Below are 19896 nucleotides of genomic sequence, written 5' to 3' on the forward strand. Positions count from 1 at the left end.
CTATCCACTGTGCCACCTAGATACCCCTGCCTAGTCCATAGTAAATGGCCAATAAGTGCTAATTGATTGATCGACTGACACCACATTTAAATTTCAAATGCATTGTGGATCAGATTGTTTCATTCTTTGCACTCAAATCTCCAGGATCTAGGACAAAGGCTACCTGGAACACTGTTGCCATTCTGTTTTCAAAGAGGATCAATGACATCATAGATGATGTCTTGACTACTGTGTGATTGGATATTAGAGAGGCAGAACTATACAAAATCATTAACCTTACTCCCTCTTCCAGAATCATCAAAGTCAAGTGGCAAGACAAAAGTCAAGATGGGTGGCAATGACTCAGGATGTACTAAATGACCTTGGAAGCTTTGATGTCTAACCAAGGTCTAAGCACTCCACATCATCTGCTTTAGCTGCCTTCCACGCTATGGGAACAGACTTTTCCCATTCTCCATTTCCACTAAGGGAAGTCTTTACAAGCTTGGGACAAATATCTCTAGCCCTCGCCAGCATGTTTGTAGCCCATCAGTCACCCTGGTTTAGGCTGTCTGCTGAGACATTTTGCTTTTACTGGGGTGTGGTCTCTGAGGATGCTGCAGCTTCTTGGAACCACAGGTGAGGAGCATATTGTAAATGCCTAATAAATAGTGGAATGATTAATTGACTTGTGTTCCAAAAAACTTAAGAGTGGTCTAGCAATTAAATCCACTATTCTCACATCTTCAACTTAGCATTAGACATCTTGTACAGGCTATCCCACAGACAATTTAAATTGAACTCATTATGCTCCCCCCACCAAAAACAACCTCTCATTTTATAACTTCACTGTTACTGTGGAGACTACTATCATCCCAGGAGCCCAGGCTGAAGGAATCACTCTATGACAACAGAGTTTAAAAAACCTCTGGTTTAAGCTAAGTTCATCAGTAGAGAATGATTCTATCAATGTAAAACACCAGAGGATTTCCCTGGCTTTTTCACTCTCAAAATGAATCCTGAAAACTTTACTGATTATATGTCTCCTCTTCTCAATGTATTGTTTAGTGGATAGAACGGAGGAAAAAAGTCCTGATGAAAAGGAAATGGACTGAGACAGACTTTGTGAAGCTGAGATCTCACTGTTGTACTGTTCATAAACACTAATTCGGAAATGTTACAGTCTGATGGGTTTCTCTGCTCTTCTACTGTAAGTCATACTATTTTACATAAAACACATTGTTGTTTTCCACTGTCAACTTCCAAGCCAAGGGATTTGACTTTGCTCCATCTCCCCCCTCACTTCCAGTTTTCATCTTTTGTTTTTTCCCATGCTATACACCTATTGAAGCTATACAAGAAAATATATTCTATTCACAATTTTGACACAGAAAAGGGACCCTTTAAAATACTATATTATAGTATTTCAAATTTGTTTCTGTTTGTGAAAGGGAAACACCACATTCTATATTTAGTTTAAAAAAGGCATAAAGGAATGAAATATATGAAAATGTAGAGAATATTCTTATTTACTGACTTGTTCATATTAAAAATTGTGTATTGAGTTTTTTCTACTCATTGAGACCCGCTTGCATTCATTTATAAGTACATTGGTGCTCTGAAAACCTTTAATTTCTAAACTTAAAAATTTTTTAAATTGAGCTTTTTTTTCCTTTTGAATAATATAAACTCAGAAAAAGGAAGGATGAAAAGGAGAACTTTAGTATCTTCTAAGCAGGGGAAATGCAATGATTCCCTGGATCTATGATCAGGAGTGTGGACAAATCTATTTAGCATATGCAATAAATCACTCTATTTTCCAAGAAACAGAAGAAATTGTAGGTCACATGATAGAATAGAACAAGTGATAAATTTGGAGTTAGGAAACATAGATTCAAATTCTTTGCTATCCACCTATTAGTCTATGACTCTGGACAAGTCACTTTTCCTCTTTGGGACTTATTTTCTTTATATATATATATGTGTATATATATATACATATATATACATATATGCACACACATACACACAAAATAGAAATAATAATATGGGCAGCTAGGTGATTCAATGGATAGAGCACTAATCTTGGAGTCAGTAGGATATGAATTCAAATTTGACCTCAGACACTAATGAACTGTGTGACTTTGGGCAAATTACTTAACCCTGATTGTCTCCCATCCAGGGTCATCTCCAGTTGTACTGATTCATAGCTGATTGATTACTGGACTCAGTTGACTTCAAGGGAAAAAGTAAGACTGAGGACTTAGCATAGTACCCCCTCACTCAAAAGAAATTCATTTGCTTGTCTTTTTTGAAAAAAATGCATATATATATATATATATATATATATATATATATATATATATATATGTTACCCCCCCCCTCCATTTTGTAGATGGGGAAATTGAGATAGAGTAAATGATTTGCTTGGGGTTATGTAGCTACCACATATCTGAGGCTAGATTTGAACTCAGGTCTTTCCTTACTCCAGATAAGACACCTTATATACTATACCACTTAGGAGTTTCTAGAAAATGCAAAGATTATAATAACTAAATTCCATGTTTCCATCCAGTTCTGAATCGATAGTCCTATGAAAATTTATTCTTTATGATTTCATTAATTTTCATGATTTGATAGTTTAAAATATGATTCAACCATTTTTTAATTATGAATTAGGGATAACTTCTGTCCCATCTTCTCCAAGGCTGTTGTAAAAATAAAATGAGAATATGCATGTGAAAGGGCTTTGAAACAGTAAAATGCTATGTTATTATAAAGGATTCTGATTCTTGACTCCATGTAAATTGTATGTAATTTATATGATCAAGTGACATGATATTTGTAATGTTCTTAACACATAGTTGGTATCTAATAAATGCTTACTTTTCCAATACTTCCCCTGTGGGTTACTGGGTCCCTTTCTTTGTTTGTGGTCTACTATTCCATCTCCAAAGTTCTTGTTTACTTCCCTACTCCATTTTTTTTGGTTCCCTATTTTGGATTTCTTTAATGTGTTAAGATCATTCTTGCCTTGGGTATTAAATTTCATTAAAATTCACTCAGCCAGAACACTGCTGGTGTTATGAATACATTCATACAAACGTGGTCAATCTAATGCATATTAGTGCATTACTTTGAAATTCATTTGTGCAAGAAAGGGAATAAAAAAATGCTGAGCAATAATTCTGATGGTGGGAGACCCTCTCTCCATCTCCAGGTCTAGTCCAATCCCTCAGACTCTGCTTACGTCTGGCTTTCTCCTTGACTGTTTTCCGGACTAGTAGGAAAGATAATAGTAAGACCATTGGATTTTAAGTCAAATAACCTCTGTTGAATGTTAGTATATGACTTTGGTCAATTTTCTATACTTTTCTGGACTTTAGTTTTCTCTTTGGAAAATGAGGATGTTGGATTAGCAGAATGGAAAGAGGACTGGGTTTGGAATCAGGGAGCCTGAATTCAAATGCTGATTACCTTTTTGATAGCAAAAAAGATCCCTTAATCTCTTTGGCTCTTAGTTTCCTTCTCTATATAATGCAGAAAGGAGGGGATTACACAGCCACCTAGAATGATATGATCTCACAACACTGTGATTGCATAGGATCCTTCCACAGAATCTCAAAAATGAAAAGGACTTCAGAAGCAATGGATTCTAACCTATTCCAGAACAGAAATCTCCACTCCAAAATCCCTGACAGATAGTTTTCTCACCCAGAGGTATTAAACTCCTCCTGAGTGCAGTTTTACCAGATTAAGGTATAACTGGGAAATGTTCAACAAAATAAATACAAATATTCTACAGCATGGATTATGTTAACTTATGATTTTCTAAACCAATTTGTGACTCACAGAGATCAGTCTCTATTTGAATTTGATACCACTGGCTAGTCTTTTATTGGATACTTCTAATAAGAGGGCACCAAGGTGATACATTTCACTTTGAAATTAAAAAAAAATGATTTTGTTTTTGCTTCATTGTTTGTTTTTCCTCCTGAGAGGTAGGCTAACTTGACTTCTCTGCAATTGCCATTCACTGCTCTTTTTGTGTTTCTACATGCCTCTCTCACATGCCTGAGATGCCATTACTTTTTCGTTTTGTTTTAGTTTTTGCAAGGCAATGGGGTTAAGTGGCTTGCCCAAGACCACATAGCTATGTAATTTTTAAGTGTCTGAGGTTGGATTTGAACTCAGGTCCTCTTGACTCCAGGGCCAGTGCTCTATCTAGGGGGCCACCTAGCCACCCAATGCGATTACTTTTCTTGCCTGGCATAACAAAAACTAGTAAATAAAAAGGAAGACCTACAAAAATCTGCATGAAGTGTTCACTGTGAAGAAGATAGACTCAAAAGAACAATGCAGCACACTTAACTGTTTAACGAGTGTGGGCAACATTAAGCCACGCTCACATACACATAGGCACACAAAATAAATCTGATCAAATGCAATGGATAGCATTGATATTGACTTGTTAAAAATTAAAACCCATCTTTTGATTTTTTAAAAAATAATCCACCTATTTAAAATAAATAATTATCATCATGAATTTTTTTTTTATTTTTTCCTACATCCTGCTTGTGCAAAAAGAAAGAAAAATAAAATCCTTGTTCAGTGAAGCCAAAATAATTATGATTTTAGCTATGTCTAAAAAATGTTTCATTTTTTGGATTTAGTCCATTGGTTCTTTGTCAGGACCTTCTTTCCTTACCTCCTTCCCTCTCCCTCCGTCCCTCCCTCTCTCCTTTTTTTCTTTCTTTCTTCCTTCCTTTATTCTTTCCTCTTTCCCATCATTACTTCCTTCCTTCCTTCCTTCCTTCCTTCCTTCCTTCCTTCCTTCCTTCCTTCCTTCCTTCCTTCCTCCCTTCCTTCCTCCATCCCCCTGTTCTTTGTCCCCTCTCTCCCTTTCTCCCTCCTTCCCCGTTTTTATCTTTCTATCTGTTTCTGCCTCTCTGTCTCTATTTCTGTCTCTCTGTTATGTCTCTGTCTCTCTGTCTCTGTACCTCTCTCCCCCCTCATTGTCAAGTTCAAAAAAACAAGGCTGCACAAGCAATCACTGTGCCATGGGCAATTGTTTATTTTTTTTTTCAGGGAACTTTGAGTGGATGATTTGACTTGTCTCATTCACAAAATGGTTTGCTTACATTTTCTAATTATATTCTTCTTTTAATTGAAAAAACCATTTATCATGAACTTGGTAACAATCAACAAATGTGAACATTTTTCTACACAAAGAACAGAAAAAGAACCACAGAAAAGATTGTGAATCATCACTGAATAAAATATGTGGTTTTTTAAAATATATTTCTATGTAAACACACATCCCTACTTGTTTGTTTCTCCTTTTGAACTCATCTTCTGTTCACATGGTGTTGATGGTTTTTTGGATGATTGACTCTTGACTCATTGGTTCTCCTCACAGCCCCGTGAGCTGAATAGTGAGCTTATTGTTAACATAAGGAACCTTGGTGTCATCCTCAATGCCCTCCTTCTCTCTTGCCTTTTATATACAATCAGTTGCCAATCTTGTTAATTCTACCTAAGCAACATCTCTCCTATATGCCCGCTTCTCTTCTCTGGTACTGCAAATACCCCAGTCTGATCCCTGATCTCTCACACCATGATTATTGCATAGACCTGCTATGACAATGTATGAGAATTTCTCCATCTTCCCTCAGCAATCAAGGGATTTTCCTAAATCACAAGTTTGACCTATCACCCTCTTATTCAATGAACTCCAGTGGCTCCCTATTACAGCTAGTATAAAATATAAAATATTTTCTTTAGCTTTTAAAGTTCTTTATATTCTGATCCTCTTTCATCATTCCTATCTTCTTCTACCCCTTTTCCACACTTTCCATTCTTCTAACCATGTATTCTGGGATTAAGGAATATTGGTTTCCTTGCTACTGCTGTCAAGGACAATTCATCTCACAAACTTGGATCCTTCACTGACTGTCCACTATTCTTTGAATGAACTCCCCCCCCCCCATCACGCCCTTCTGGAATTATTGGCTTCCTTTACCTTTTGAAATTATTGGCTAACCTTTAATGTAATTTTACCTTCTTCAAAAAAAGGCTTTTTTGATCCTCTTTAATGCAAAAGCCTTCACTCTGTTGATTATCCCAAATTTAACCTCAACATATCCTGTTAATATATAATTGTTTGCATTTTTTTCTCCTTTAAACTCTGAGGGAATACTGTCTACTCCTTTAGGCTTCCTGGGAGAAAGGATTGTCTTTTACATTTGTCTTTATAGGAGTTAGTACAATGACTGGTATGTAGTAAATATTTAAAAAATTCTTTGTTGTTGAAGTGTTTCAGTCATGTCCAACTCTGTGAGAAATCCCAATTTGGGATTTTCTTGGCAAGGATATTGCAGTGATTTGCCATTTTGTTCTCTACCTCATTTTACAGAAGAGAAACTGAGAAAAGCAGATTGAATGACTAGCTCAGGATCACACAGTTAGTAAATGTCTGAAGGTGGATTTGAATTCAAGGTCTCCTGACATCAGATCTGGTGCTCTATCCACTGAGCCACCCACATGCCCAATAAATTCTTTGCTTCTGTGCGAATTCCCAGTACCACTAATGAACACAACCTGGGCATATATTAATAGATGAATAGGAAGCAACTGGTTGTCTGGAATGTATTTCAAGTTCAGTGCTCAAGTTCACACATGTAGTAACTTTCAGAGGCTAAATATTACAGACGTTATTTCCTCATTTTACAAATAAGCCCAAGCTATTATTTATCTTGGTGTTAGTCATATAGGTTAGAGCAATGCTCAGAAACTACGTTCTCCAATTCTACTCTTCTTCCTACCACATCAGCATGTGTTCTCAGTTTTGGTAACATCTAAGATCCACATTATTTGCCAAGAAATAAAATCTCAATTTTAGAATCTATGTTCCCAGTTAATCTAAAGAGGGATCTTAAAATTCTATCATATATTCCATGCTTCACAAACCTAACCTTCCAATTGCTCATAGACAATGCAACAATGCAGAATTATTAAAACATCAAAATCTTAATGACCAGAGCTTGATGCATTCCTGGAAATGATTATATTGATTGAAGCACTGAAAATTTGAAGCAGACTGTTTCTCTGAGAGGCCGCGAGACAGAAATCTTTGACTTCATAAATCTAATTTGAGTGACTGATGAAAAAGGAAAGGTCTATAAACCTATGAACAGCTATTCTAGTAAAAGTGGCAAAAAATTTCAATAAAGAAATAATTGGTCATCTTGCATTCAGTGATAGAAAATTATGAATATGTCTCATTTATGAAGTCCCTGGTGTGAGTTTTAGATGGATTGAAAGTCATAAAAATCCATGCATACCTGAACAAGACCAAATCAACAGCTTTGGCCATGAACCTTCCCAATGAAAAATGAAGTTGCTGTTATTGATATGGGAGTAACATTGTGTTTTATTTAAGTTAAAAATCCAACAAACAAACATAAAAAAGACATCTCTCTTTTCAGGTCTTGCTCCTTAGTTGCCCTGCCCCCAGCCCACCTTCCTCTATCCTTGGTTAAAATAAACCATCACAGCATTAAATCTGTCCACTACAGTTAATTACTTTGGCAATGTATGAGAGCATTTAGTTCCAGCACCTTCTCTCGATGGGTTTTGAAGACACAATTTAATATCAGTACGTAGGGAGGTTGTTGTACAGCTTAAAACCATAAAGACCATGTCAAGTGCTCTGAGGAATAATAAAATATTCATTTCAAGACAAAAAAATTAAGTGGCTTAAGAAAGAAGCTGCTGTCTATCCCAGGAGTGGCTTTTAAGACATTGATGGCTAAGCTTTGAACACTTCTATTCTTAGCCCACCAAACCACACATAATGAGACCTGAGTAACTGTCTGACTTCAATCGAGCCCAACACTGATGGAAAACCACCAAGTCCTGCCTTCCATCAACACATCCCTCTGAAAAAAGCCTGATTCCTTAGCCCAATCTTCTGTTTTGGGCAATTTTATATTGAGAAAAAAGACCTTCTGTGATCCTGTAAACAGGGGAAAATAAATTTCCCTCTTAATGAAGTAAAAATTTGTATATACAAATATATAATGTATTTGTATATACAAATATATAGCATATTATATAGGCAGTGTTTGCTTACATTACTTTTTTATAAATTTGTCCACAATTTTTATTTACTGGAAATACTAATGTATAAATAGAAAAGTAGAAGTTTCCTCCCCACCTTCCCTAATCCAATGAAATCTATGAAATTGTCTTTTCAGAAATATGAAGCAATATTTTTTTTTTCAGAAAAAGACTGGACCAAAAAAAGAAAGTGTCCAAGGATCATGTTAGAACAGACTGTTGTGGTTTATAAATATAACAAAATGCTGCTGTGCCATAAGGAAAACTAATGTGACAAATTCAGAGAAATATTAAGAAAACTGATATGAATTGAGGCAAATCAGAAAAAAAGCAGAACCAGGAGATATGCATATAACACAAATGAAATAATATTTGACAGGCATTCACAACTCTGAATCATTAAAATAATCAGAAAAACAGAAGGGAAAAATATTTCCTCTTGCTAGATAAGTGGGGCACTATGGGTGAGGAATGCTACATATTCTGTCTAACAGGGTTTCAGGGTCCATTTTTCTTTCTTACAACAAAAGGTTCAGTGGAAGAGGGAACATATCGAGAGATGACTGTGGTATGTAGACAAAAGACAATACTTTTTTTAAATGAGATGATTTAGGACAGGTTAATAATGAAGGGGAGGAGACACGAAGATTTGAAGCTAATATGACCTGGGTTCAGCTCGAACTCGGACCTTTATAAGCTAGATGATAATATATAATTTCCTTAACCTTACCATCAAATTTCTAAAATTCTAGTTATAAACAAGGTATCATCTAATTGATAGAGTTAGCTTCCACATTGTAGAATTTGTTCCTGCTTTTATCCTCTAGTAGGTCAGTCAGTCAATAAACAACTATTAAGAACCTCCTATATACCACTCATTCCTGGATCAAAGGATCGTAGTTATTTTTTTGAACATCTCAGCATCCTTGTTGACAGTCCATTGAAGTCTATAAACTTTTTCTCAGAATCACAATTTAAAGGCATAAAATTAAACCCTAAAAAATTACAAAGGAAACCAGTTCTATTTGAAATGAAAATGTTGATTTAAAAAAAAAATCACAGTCCACAGGTTAAAAATCCTTGTTCTTAGCCCAAGTAGCTATTTTTTCCCCCATGTGTCAATCTTCAGATGTGTGCAAGTAGAGGTAGTTAGATGGTGAAGTAGATAGAAGACTTGAGCTGAAGTCACAAAGAACTCAAACTCTTGTAGTGTGACCCAGTGCAATCTCTGCCTGTCTCAGTTTCTTCATATGTAAAATGGTCATAATTATAGCGCTTACCTCACAAGGTTGTTGTAAGGAGAAAATGAGTCAATGTTTGTAAAATGACTTGCAAACCTTAAAATATTAAATGAATGCTTTTTTATTATTAATATTATTATTACTTCTACTAGAGATGTCTTCTCTTCCTCATCCATATGTTTTTTTGATTAATTGGCTAAATCTCACTGACTCATTCAAATGAAACTCAGATGGCATGGGTTTGAGGTCCCTAAACTGAAATCATCCTTTGCTTCTTTTTTTTCAATTCATCAATGTTTATCCTAAAATGCGATTCTCAGAACTGAACACAAATATTCTAAATGTGAGTTGATCAGAGGAGAATATACAATATTATTGTTTGAAAGTGAGTAAATTCAAAAGAATAGGGAACACGAGCAATTAATAAAACCTTTAAAAGCCTTATATTTGTTTCTTAAATAACATTTTAAATAGAAATCTTTTTTCAGACAAGGGCTGCAATGATTGACGACTGGCTGGCTTTTAAACTTCATTGCTAACTCAAATTTAAACAGCAGCCCGCCAACCAGGAGCCCTGTAAAACATCCAATTGTTTTTAAAGAGAAAGTCCATTTTCAATGGGTTGGGGGTGGTGGCTGGGATTGGAGGAGCAGCAGAGAGGCCATGGATATTAAGAGTAGTTAAACTCAGTGCTCACCATTAAGACAGATGAAGTGCTTTAGGTCTGAAAGGCCAAGGGGCCGCCAAAGCCCGGAGCCACTGAGAAAAGAATCACAAAATTGCAAAGACCAAAGAATGGTGGGAAATAGTCAGTCATACTAAAGACTGAAATGTCAAAGCATCTCTTTCTTCTCTCCAATATATTACAAAATGTACATACCCTACATGAATAGTATGCTGAAACTCTATCATGGGCTCTGATGACAAGGACCTGATATCACAAAGACCCCTTTCAAGTCAATGATCCTACAAAATCAGTACTTTGTGATAAGTTTCCTTTTTTTTTTTAAAGGAAAGGAAGAAAATCTGGTTCCCATATAGTGAAAGGTCCTGGAACTTGGGGTTTTCTGAGGCTTGACTGGATGTTTATCAAATTTCAGGTGGCCCAGAAGGATGAATATTTTACTATCTCTTATGTTCAATTCACCCATCACTAGGCTCAGTATCTGTGGTCTTTGGAATTTCCAGAATCACAGAATCTCAGAGATGGAAGGGACATTTGTGAAAGGGCTACCTTCTTTTATCAACCCAATATATGGTCATCTAACTTTTGCTGGAAAACCTCAAGTTAAGGGAAACCTGATGTTTTTGTATTTAGGAAGCAGTGTTCTATAAAAGTAAAGTTTCCTATTACTCATGTATGGACTAATTCATTGTAGCATAATTAAATTCAATTTGATAAACTAATTAAGAATCTACTATGTGCAAGGGACTATGCTTGGTACTGGGGAGACCAAGACAAAGGAAAAAATAAAAATCCATGCTTTTAGGGAGTTTAATATGAAAGTAAGTACAATGACATTTTAAAAGGGAGACAATATTAGTCACTGGGTTTATCAGAAATGAGAATTAAAATAGATATTCGTGTTAACTAATTAAAGACTGAAGATTAGGAGTGTAGGATCATTGCATCATAGAATATAGGATTACAGATTTCAAATTGACATTTTAGAAGTCATTTAATACTGCTCAGACATATTTTAGAAGACAAAACCCAAGTCTTGAAGAAATTGATTAAGCAACTGATCCAAGGCTCTAAATGAGACAGGATTCAAACTCAGGTCCATTGATTTGCAAATCTAGTGAGTACTATACTTCCTGTCATTACATAAACTAAGAATTCATTTTGTGAGATGAGTTATTCTGGTTCTATGTGGTACCATTTGCTTTATTGCTGGTTTTATTTGAAAAGTGGTTCATAAGCTTTTTTTTTTTCCCTTTATAAGAAATGGCAATTTATGTTTTGATCTCTGTAAAGAGGGTTTTTTTTAGGGGGGGATGTTTCTTTTAGGTAAAAGGACTTCCCATGGATAGAGGCAACTTACAGAAGCAGCATAGAATCCAGTTTCAGTTGGGGTTACACAGCACCATCAGCCTTGGACTCTTGGGGGGCATTTGTCCTTCTTTAGCCGTAAACCACTGAACACCTTCCTTGGATAAATTTTTCAAAATTGTTACATTTGGCTTTACTTCTATGTATTGTACCGTGCACCACAGGTACTATGGTAATCTGTTTAGTTTTATATATTTGACTGCATTCTTATTAACTCTTGTCTCTTGGAATGCTGTTTTTCTAGCTGATGTAGCATACTTTAGAAATAAAATTAAAATGAAGTTAATATTTCTGAGGAATTTGACAACTGATAATTGCCTCTTTTTATGAAAAGTAAAATATCATAATATATATGTATTTCTATATGCATATACAGTTACATATATTATATATATATATATATATATAATATAAATGTGTATGTATAGAGAAAGAAACCTTGAATCTTCTGAGAAGAAAGTCATTTTTATGGTGAATGACTATTTGAATGGGGAGGGATTGGGAGACAACAAAATTTGTTGCATATGACATTTGATTAGATTTATGACATTATAAGCATAATGATTATTATGACTAGAGTTTACTGAAACCAGGTCCCTCTGAAGGGAGAATTAGCCCTAGGGGAAATGGAAACTGGTTTTCTTTCTTTCTTTCACCAAGTTAGGCTGTGGAATTAATGACCAGTATTAGCAAGGTTTTGTCTTCTTTCCCAGTATTATATTAAATGATTTTTTATTTATCTATATTTATCTACTTTGTATTTATTTTTCAGATATTCATATTTACACTTTGATTTTTTTGTCTTTCCTATTAGAATAGGATCTCTTAGAGAGAACAAATTGTTGCTTTCTTTATTGTTCTATGCTGTAAGTTTTGGACAGGGTCTGGTTCACAGTAGGTGCTTAATAAATGTTTGCTGATTGTTCCTCTGTGTAATAAAATCATCATAGTAGAACTTAATGGAAGTAAAAAATAGCAAAGTAAGTGACAATTGATTGGGGGATGACTGAATAATCTATGGTACATGAATAATGGATCATATTATTCTATTGTTTTATTGAACTGTAATAAATGCAGTTTATGGGGAATTCAGGGATATGCAGGAAATTTTGTATTGAATTGTATGAATTACTGTAGAATGAGGAAAGCAGAACTGGGGGAACTCTAAAAAGTAGCACATAATGAAAACAAATATCCAAGTTAGTTAGATCCAGCTTGGTAATAATGACCAATCTTGGTCCAAAAAGAGAGGGGAAACGTAGGGGGAGAGAGAGAGAGAGAAGGAGGAGGAGAGGAGAGAGAGAGAGAGAGAGAGAGAGGAGAGAGAGGAGAGAGAGAGAGAGAGAGAGAGAAATGGAGGGAGGGAAGAAGAAGAAGAAGAAGAAGAAGAAGAAGAAGAAGAAGAAGAAGAAGAAGAAAAGGGACAGAGAGAAGGAGGGAGGGAGAAAAGAATAGAGAGAGAAGGAAGAAGGGAGAGAAAGAGATGGGATGCTCTCATTGGAGTAATTGAATTTGACTGGAAAAATATTAAAATATTACATATAAAATTAATATCTTTAATATTTATTTATATAATAATATATTGATATAATTGGTTTCTTTGTAAAAGCATGAGTTGTATTTTATATATTTGAAAACATTATGCTGAGAAGAGGTCCACAGGCTTCACCAAACTGCCATAGAAGTTCATAAGACACACACACACACACACACACACACACACACACACACACACACAAAAACACAAACTTATACATATGGTTAAAAATCCCTGCTTATGTAGCAATCTTTTATTTGCTCCAGGATGTGGTTAATTTTGCTTGATTGTTTTTCTTTTATTAAAAGGGAGAACTGAAAAGAGAGACAATATTAGGAAATGACCACGATGTAAATTTGTTCAAAAGACATCAATTAAAAATCAGATATTGAGATCACAAGCTTACAGTGCAGGAATCTGGAACTCTGCCTGCTGATATAAAAAGTGGGACAGGAGAGCAGAGGAGGAGGAGGAAGAGAGAGAGAGAGAGAAAGAGAGAGAGAGAAAGAGAGAGAGAGAGAGAGAGAGAGAGAGAGAGAGAGAGAGAGAGAGAGAGAGAGAGAGAGAGAAAAGCAGCAGCAGCAATCCAAATTTAAGCAAGGAATCTTAATGGCAGCTTCCCACCCCCTTTCCTCTCTTCTATGTTCATTTACCTACTTTTATTTTTGATTCCCTCTATTTTTTAATCTACAATGAACACATACTCTGTTTCATGTAGGTTTTCTGTGTAAGGATGTGGCAGCTACAAAGAGTAAATTGGAAATCAGATGCAGGGTTATTATTGTATATAACTGTGTCTACCTAGAAAGTATATTTGATAAATATGCAAATAAAAATAGATCTCTCATCAGAGGAAAGGTGCATGCATAAGCTAGAGTATTACCTTAAGTCTCCAGAACTTTAAAACATCTTCTTTAAAACCTACTTAAAACACCTACTTAAAAAAAGTATAAATACCTGAAGAACTCTTTCCCACCTCCATCACCCATGTATATCACACAGAGCCACTCGGCATTTGGAAACTAGAAAAACAGAATTTGCAATTGGCAATGGGGAGCTCAGAGTCTTGAACAAAGACCCTGACACTGTGCAGTGCTTTACAAACAGAATTCTCAGACTCCTAGACAGCCCTGCGCTCACATTCTGAGCAAAATCAGATGTCTGGATCTGAGAGAAGAAATTCGGCAGCAGGGTGAGCACAGCCCAAACCTGATGTGTTACATATAGAAGTCTGTGCCAAAGGAAAGGATCTGCTCAAGAGAAGGGGCATTTGACTCTTTAAACTTTGGACTGCATTGCAAACTGTACTTGGCTGTTTATATCTATAAAAATGTTAGGAAACTCAAATTCTCTTATTTAACCAAAGATAAGTCAGCAGGTCATATTCCCAGGCTCTGAAATAAAAGAATACCCTGAATACTTTGTTCACGTGCCATTATGTGACATAATTGTGGTGTGACATGGATTTGATCTGTTCTGCTCTGTAGTTAGTATTTATTGTATCACCTTTGGATACAGGGAAACATGCTTTCGTACCTGTGGGATCCTGGGAAAGTCTTTTTTTAGCCTCAGAATAGTGATAAGAATGGCACCTGTATCATTTTTTTTATATCAAGTGTTTTGCAAATCTTAAAAAAAACAATGGGAATGTTGATGATTATGAGAATGATGATAATACATCTTATACCAAGTCCACAATGATTCACTTTATGAATATGTCTTAAATAGCTTTATATCTTTGTTCCAGCTCTCTTCACCACCCACACATGTTAGAGTGCTTTGCACTGAATAAATAATTTTTAATAATTGATATCTATGTAGGGTTTTCTGATTTGGAAAATGTTTCAAATTTATGATCTCACTTGTTCTTTCCTTCGGTTCTGCAAGATTTTTGCTATGAGTATTTGCTGCATTCTGGAGACATGGGAATGTCGGGTTCAGATAGCTGGCGAGAGATAAGAGGCAGGATTCAAACTCAACTAACTCAAAAGAGAACTGTGAGTTCTCTGACCATTTAACCAAAGCATATCCTGCCTTCCATGGCTACTGAATGAACAAAGGAAGGATCTCTTTGTATGCGTGTATTCATATATATATATATATATATATATATGAATGAAGGGAGTAGAACCATCATTTAGTTTAATTCCCTCATTTATATAGGAGGAAACATTAGGAAGATTAGAGTACTCTCCCAAGAAAGTGACTCAGATAGTAATCAGCAGAACCTTGTTTTGAACAGGGCTCTCTGACTCTAAACTATGCCTAGGAAGTTTATTTTGGAAAGTCAAATACCAGATATTTTTTAAACATACAGAATCTCAATCCAAAGTATTAATTCAGTTGTAATGTATCAAAGCATAAAACTACACTAAGACTTTGAGGACATATTCCATTCCAACATTTTCTTCTCTCTCTCTTCCGCCTTCCATTTTTTTTTCCTATTTGTCAGATTCTCTGAGATTGAGTTCAAAAATAGCCAATTCATCACAATATATACTTAATTGAAAGGTGTGGGTAAATAGAAATGGTGGATTTTTAATGGGCAATCTAGGGAATTTCTTGCATAAAATCCAAGAATTTGATCTGGTAGAGATTTCAACTTATGCGGCTGGTGAGCAGTCATTTCTAGGATCTGTTCCCCAGCTTCCCTAACCACCCTGCAGAGAATTTTGCAAGGCAGATTAGATCAGAGCCTGCTGTTTGACTAAGCATTTCAATCATGGTTTGGAAGACTGAGTCTTCTATTCCCTCAAGACCTGGAAGGATGCTTTCTGAGATTCTTTCTGGATGGGAACAGGTGGCATAGCAGGATCTCGAGCATATTATCCCCTTCTTCGAACACCCACTAAATCACCCCTTCCTCTAACACCAACTAAATAAAGAAGTTTTTGGGAAGCCCCTAGGTTTCTTTCAAAGAAAAGAGCTATGATCATTTATAATGATTCTATAAAAAAAAAGAGTGTTATCCTTAGTACTGCAGGATACCTAGAGACCCAGAAATAAAATTCAGGGGCTTGGAATGTGTCTAGAAGCAACTCAAAACATCAAGTAAAAGTTAAAAATAAATAATGAGAGGCAGTGTGATTTATTTCAAAGCTTCTCACCCCTTTTCATTCCTAGTGTCACTAGACTTTTAGTCACTATTTCAGATTCAATTGGGGGAAAAAAAAGCAAATTCTAGAGATTGCCATGCATATGCGCAAAAATTAGCTATTAATTTCAATAACAAAATATAGCTATTTAGCAAATATTTCTAGTATCCCCTTGACAGGCTTTTTATTCATGGTACAATAAATAGAGAATTCGAATTCTAGAAGTCGGGAGAATCTGGTTTCAAGTTACAACTCTGACAGAAATTGGCTCTATAACTATGGGTAAATCCTCTCACCTAGGAGTACTTTAGAACAAAAATGTCAAACACACCACTGCCATAGGCCCACAACATCCTGAATACAACCCAAACCAGATTAATATGTAACTGTTAAATACTTCCTAATACAAGTTTTAAAAAATACAATGAACTATAGACAATATAACATTTAAAAATGAAGTCAATATGCAACCCACAGGGATCCTTAGGTATGGTTTAATGGCTCCTGTTTCTCTTTCAATTGGACACCACTTTTCAGCAACTCTTTAAAACCATTAGCATCAGAGCAGAGAATTGATTGACATTGGTCGAAGGAATTACTTCACCCAGAGTTTCCCGTACCAAGAAAATTACAGGTCGGGTCCAGAAATTTAAAGAAAGAAAAAAGAAAATAATTTCAAACTGACTCTGAATTCTTGCAAGTGGGAGCTGGCTGTTGATCACAGAAGAGAACAAAGCACAGGCATGTTTATAACAGCTGACATGTTTATACATACACCAGCCTAAATAGATTACTGGAGTCATAGATAGAGAGTGAAACAACAAAGAAACAGGGAAAGAAAGGGGGGGGGAGGATAAAAGGGGATTCAATGCATAGCAGTGCAAAGGGAGAAGTCTGGATCTAAATCCAAGCTGCTAAACACTGGATGAGCAGGTTCATTGTTCTTTTGAAAAGGAAATAGCTACTTCAGCATTTAAAGTGGAAAGCATCCTCAAGAAAGGCCCTGTTAGGCCTTCCCTGGGCTCACACCATCCCATTAAAATGTATCATTGCATACTAATGAAAGTAAACACGGAGAAGAGACCAGAGGCTTCCTCTGTGTGACTAACTTCTCCAAAAGTACTAAGAATTGAGAGAGTCTCAGAATGAGAGATTTTTTGAGTGATGGATGCTTTTCTTCTTATTTTAAACACCATTCGGTATCAAAGAATAAATCCCCATTTTTTTGGATAAATTGAGAAGATGGAGAAGAAGAATGCTCAAAAAAAATGTGGAAACATGTAAATAATAGGAATAGTCTGACTTCTTAAGCTTTCCCAAACTTATCAACCTTGCCACTGTCACAGCTGCCTCTGAGGCATTCACTTCTAAAACTTTAATTTTTCCAGCCAGATACCAAGCATACCTGTGATCTCCTATGATGGACTCGATTATCCATGGTTGATTGACAAGAGTAACCATGGTATCTTCATCGCAATGGGAACCTGAACTAAAAAAAAAATAAAATAAAAAAGCCATTCTGATTTACAACTATACAAATTCTCACAATGTGATAATAAAGAGGATACATGATGAAACCTGACAGGATGTTAAGCTGATCGCACAAGTGTGGACAGCTGAAGAGGCAAGAAATAATACAGTTGTCACTGGCCTGTTTCACCGAAACACCAGGCAAACAAAAGGAACGTTGTTAATCAGTTCAACTCTTCGGCTGGATAATCCTAAACCAGTAATTGACAAATGGAAAAACCATCCAGTCCCCTTGGCTCTGGGATTCATAAAGTCCATGAATATTCATACCTTCTCCTCTGGTCAAGGAACTTTTTAAATGCTTTAAAGCCAGATTTTTAAAAGAAGAGAACAAAGAAGAATGAAAGGCTCCTCTATAAAATATGGCTTCCTTTTAAATGCATCCCCTTTTCCCCCCCAAACCCCCATTAAAATACCAAGTTGGCACCACGTAGAAGAGACCATATGTAGTGAAACTAGAACGTGGGACAAAGCGTCCCAAAGGATGGAATAAGTTGACACTTTTTCATATGCTTTTATTTGAAAAAAAAAAAAGATGGAATCTGTGAATGGATGTTACAGAGAATGAGATTATCTTAACAATTCTAGCTTCATCTGAAAAATGGATGAGGATAATTTGTTTTTCCATAAGGCTTTACTATGTAAGTTTCAGAAGCGTTGTATACAAACAACTGAGCTTAGGTATTCTTACTCGGGGGTCCATGAACACACACATGTATAAATAAATAATGTATATGTGCATCTCTCTCTCTCTCTAAAAATGTATATAGATGCAACAGTACTTATAATTGAATATATACATATATGCAGATATATATATTCACACAAATACATACAGATATTTTATATATATATAGTCTATTTTTTGTAAATAATATTTCAATATAATTGGTTTCCTTTGCAGTCTCTTGCATTTATTTCATATATTTTAAAACACCCTTAACTTCTAAATATGTATGTGCATGTGGATGAATGTTGAAAAACGTTCATAATGTTTAATTGGAAAATTAAAATAAAATATCAATTGTGAAAAAAATCATTGTGAGAAACTGTAACTCTCCATCAGACTGCCATAGGGGACTGTGACACAAAAAACTGAACCTGTGAGAGAGTGATATTAAATTATTTCTGAGGTTCTTTCTAGTCTAGTCAAAGAAAGATATCCAAGAAGTCTATTATTATTATTATTATTATTATTGTTAGCAACAACAGCAGCATCAACGATCATAGCATCCCTAGAAGGTCTTTTTAGCTTTGCAAATGACTTTACATATCTCATTGGATCAACACAGCAGCCCTGGGAGGCACGTATTATTACTCTTCCCATATTGTAAGTGATACAACTGAGGTTAAGCTAAGGTGTGACTTTCCCTCAGTTTCAGGATTTGAATTTTGGTTTTCCTGACTTCAAATCTAGTATTCCATTATACTAGTGATGTTGTTTATTCTTAGAAAAATCAGCTTTCTATTACTTTAGGAAGGTAGTTGGGGTACTTTTGTTGAATGCTGTTAAGCTTACAGCAAACAAACAAAAAAAGTATCTAAATTATAGTGAATAAAACTCAGTGCAAGGCTATGTATCTATTTAATCATGGAGAGAGGTGCTCCAGAGAAGTTGTGCATAAATTGAACTTTTGCAAATTGAACTATATTTCAAATGCACCAGGGGACTTGCTATTTAAAGGAACCCTGTGATGAATGCCTTTTATAAAGTGAAGAATCTTGGTATTCCCAGTTTTAACCATTTTGTACATTCAGTTTTTGCTTTCTTAAAGCGGGCACCCAAATGCTTCTTGATTTACTTGTTTCAACTTCTTAGAAAGAAATTGCAACATCCAACCCCTTTCTTTTGAATGAATGCATGAATATGTATTTTAAAATAGCTGTCCTTGCCTCAGGCCAAATTATCAATAAATTAGATTAAATTCATTTAAATTCACCAACCATTCAAAGATCCTACTCTGCTTGAGGCACTGAAAGATCCAAACGTGAAATAGCTTACATATTTCCCACCTTCAAGAAGCTTACCTTCTACAAAGAATGGCCTGGGGAAATATGTTTGCCAAGAATATGGGGTGTAATGGGGTGCAATAGAGTGCTTTACTTAATTTTTTTTAGTTTCAAGTGCAAACTTTCTCCATAAAGTCTCTGCTAAGTATTTCAGCCTAGACTTCTCTCTGCCTCCATTTCATTTGTAATCAGTGTGACTCAGTTTATCACTTTTGTACTATCTGAGAGAGTGACATTAAATGACTTTTGAGGTTCCTTCCACCCTGTGGTCAAATACGCCAACATTGTCTTCCCAACATGATTGCCAAATATTCTTGGGCAGACTGACAG

General features: G+C 35.5%; 1 long non-coding RNA gene across 1 annotated transcript in view; it reads left to right on the forward strand.

Annotated features, from left to right (window-relative positions):
* The first annotated feature begins 297 nt into the window (after positions 1-297).
* The window catches only part of LOC141510991 (uncharacterized), a 42805-nt gene continuing 23206 nt past the window's right edge, over positions 298-19896 (forward strand). The window contains exons 1-2 of the long non-coding RNA XR_012475225.1: positions 298-618; positions 1048-1189. This is a non-coding gene — a long non-coding RNA (uncharacterized LOC141510991). The remainder of the gene's footprint in view (positions 619-1047; positions 1190-19896) is intronic.

The sequence above is a fragment of the Macrotis lagotis genome, chromosome 2, assembly GCF_037893015.1.
Source record: "Macrotis lagotis isolate mMagLag1 chromosome 2, bilby.v1.9.chrom.fasta, whole genome shotgun sequence".
Taxonomy (NCBI): domain Eukaryota; kingdom Metazoa; phylum Chordata; class Mammalia; order Peramelemorphia; family Peramelidae; genus Macrotis; species Macrotis lagotis.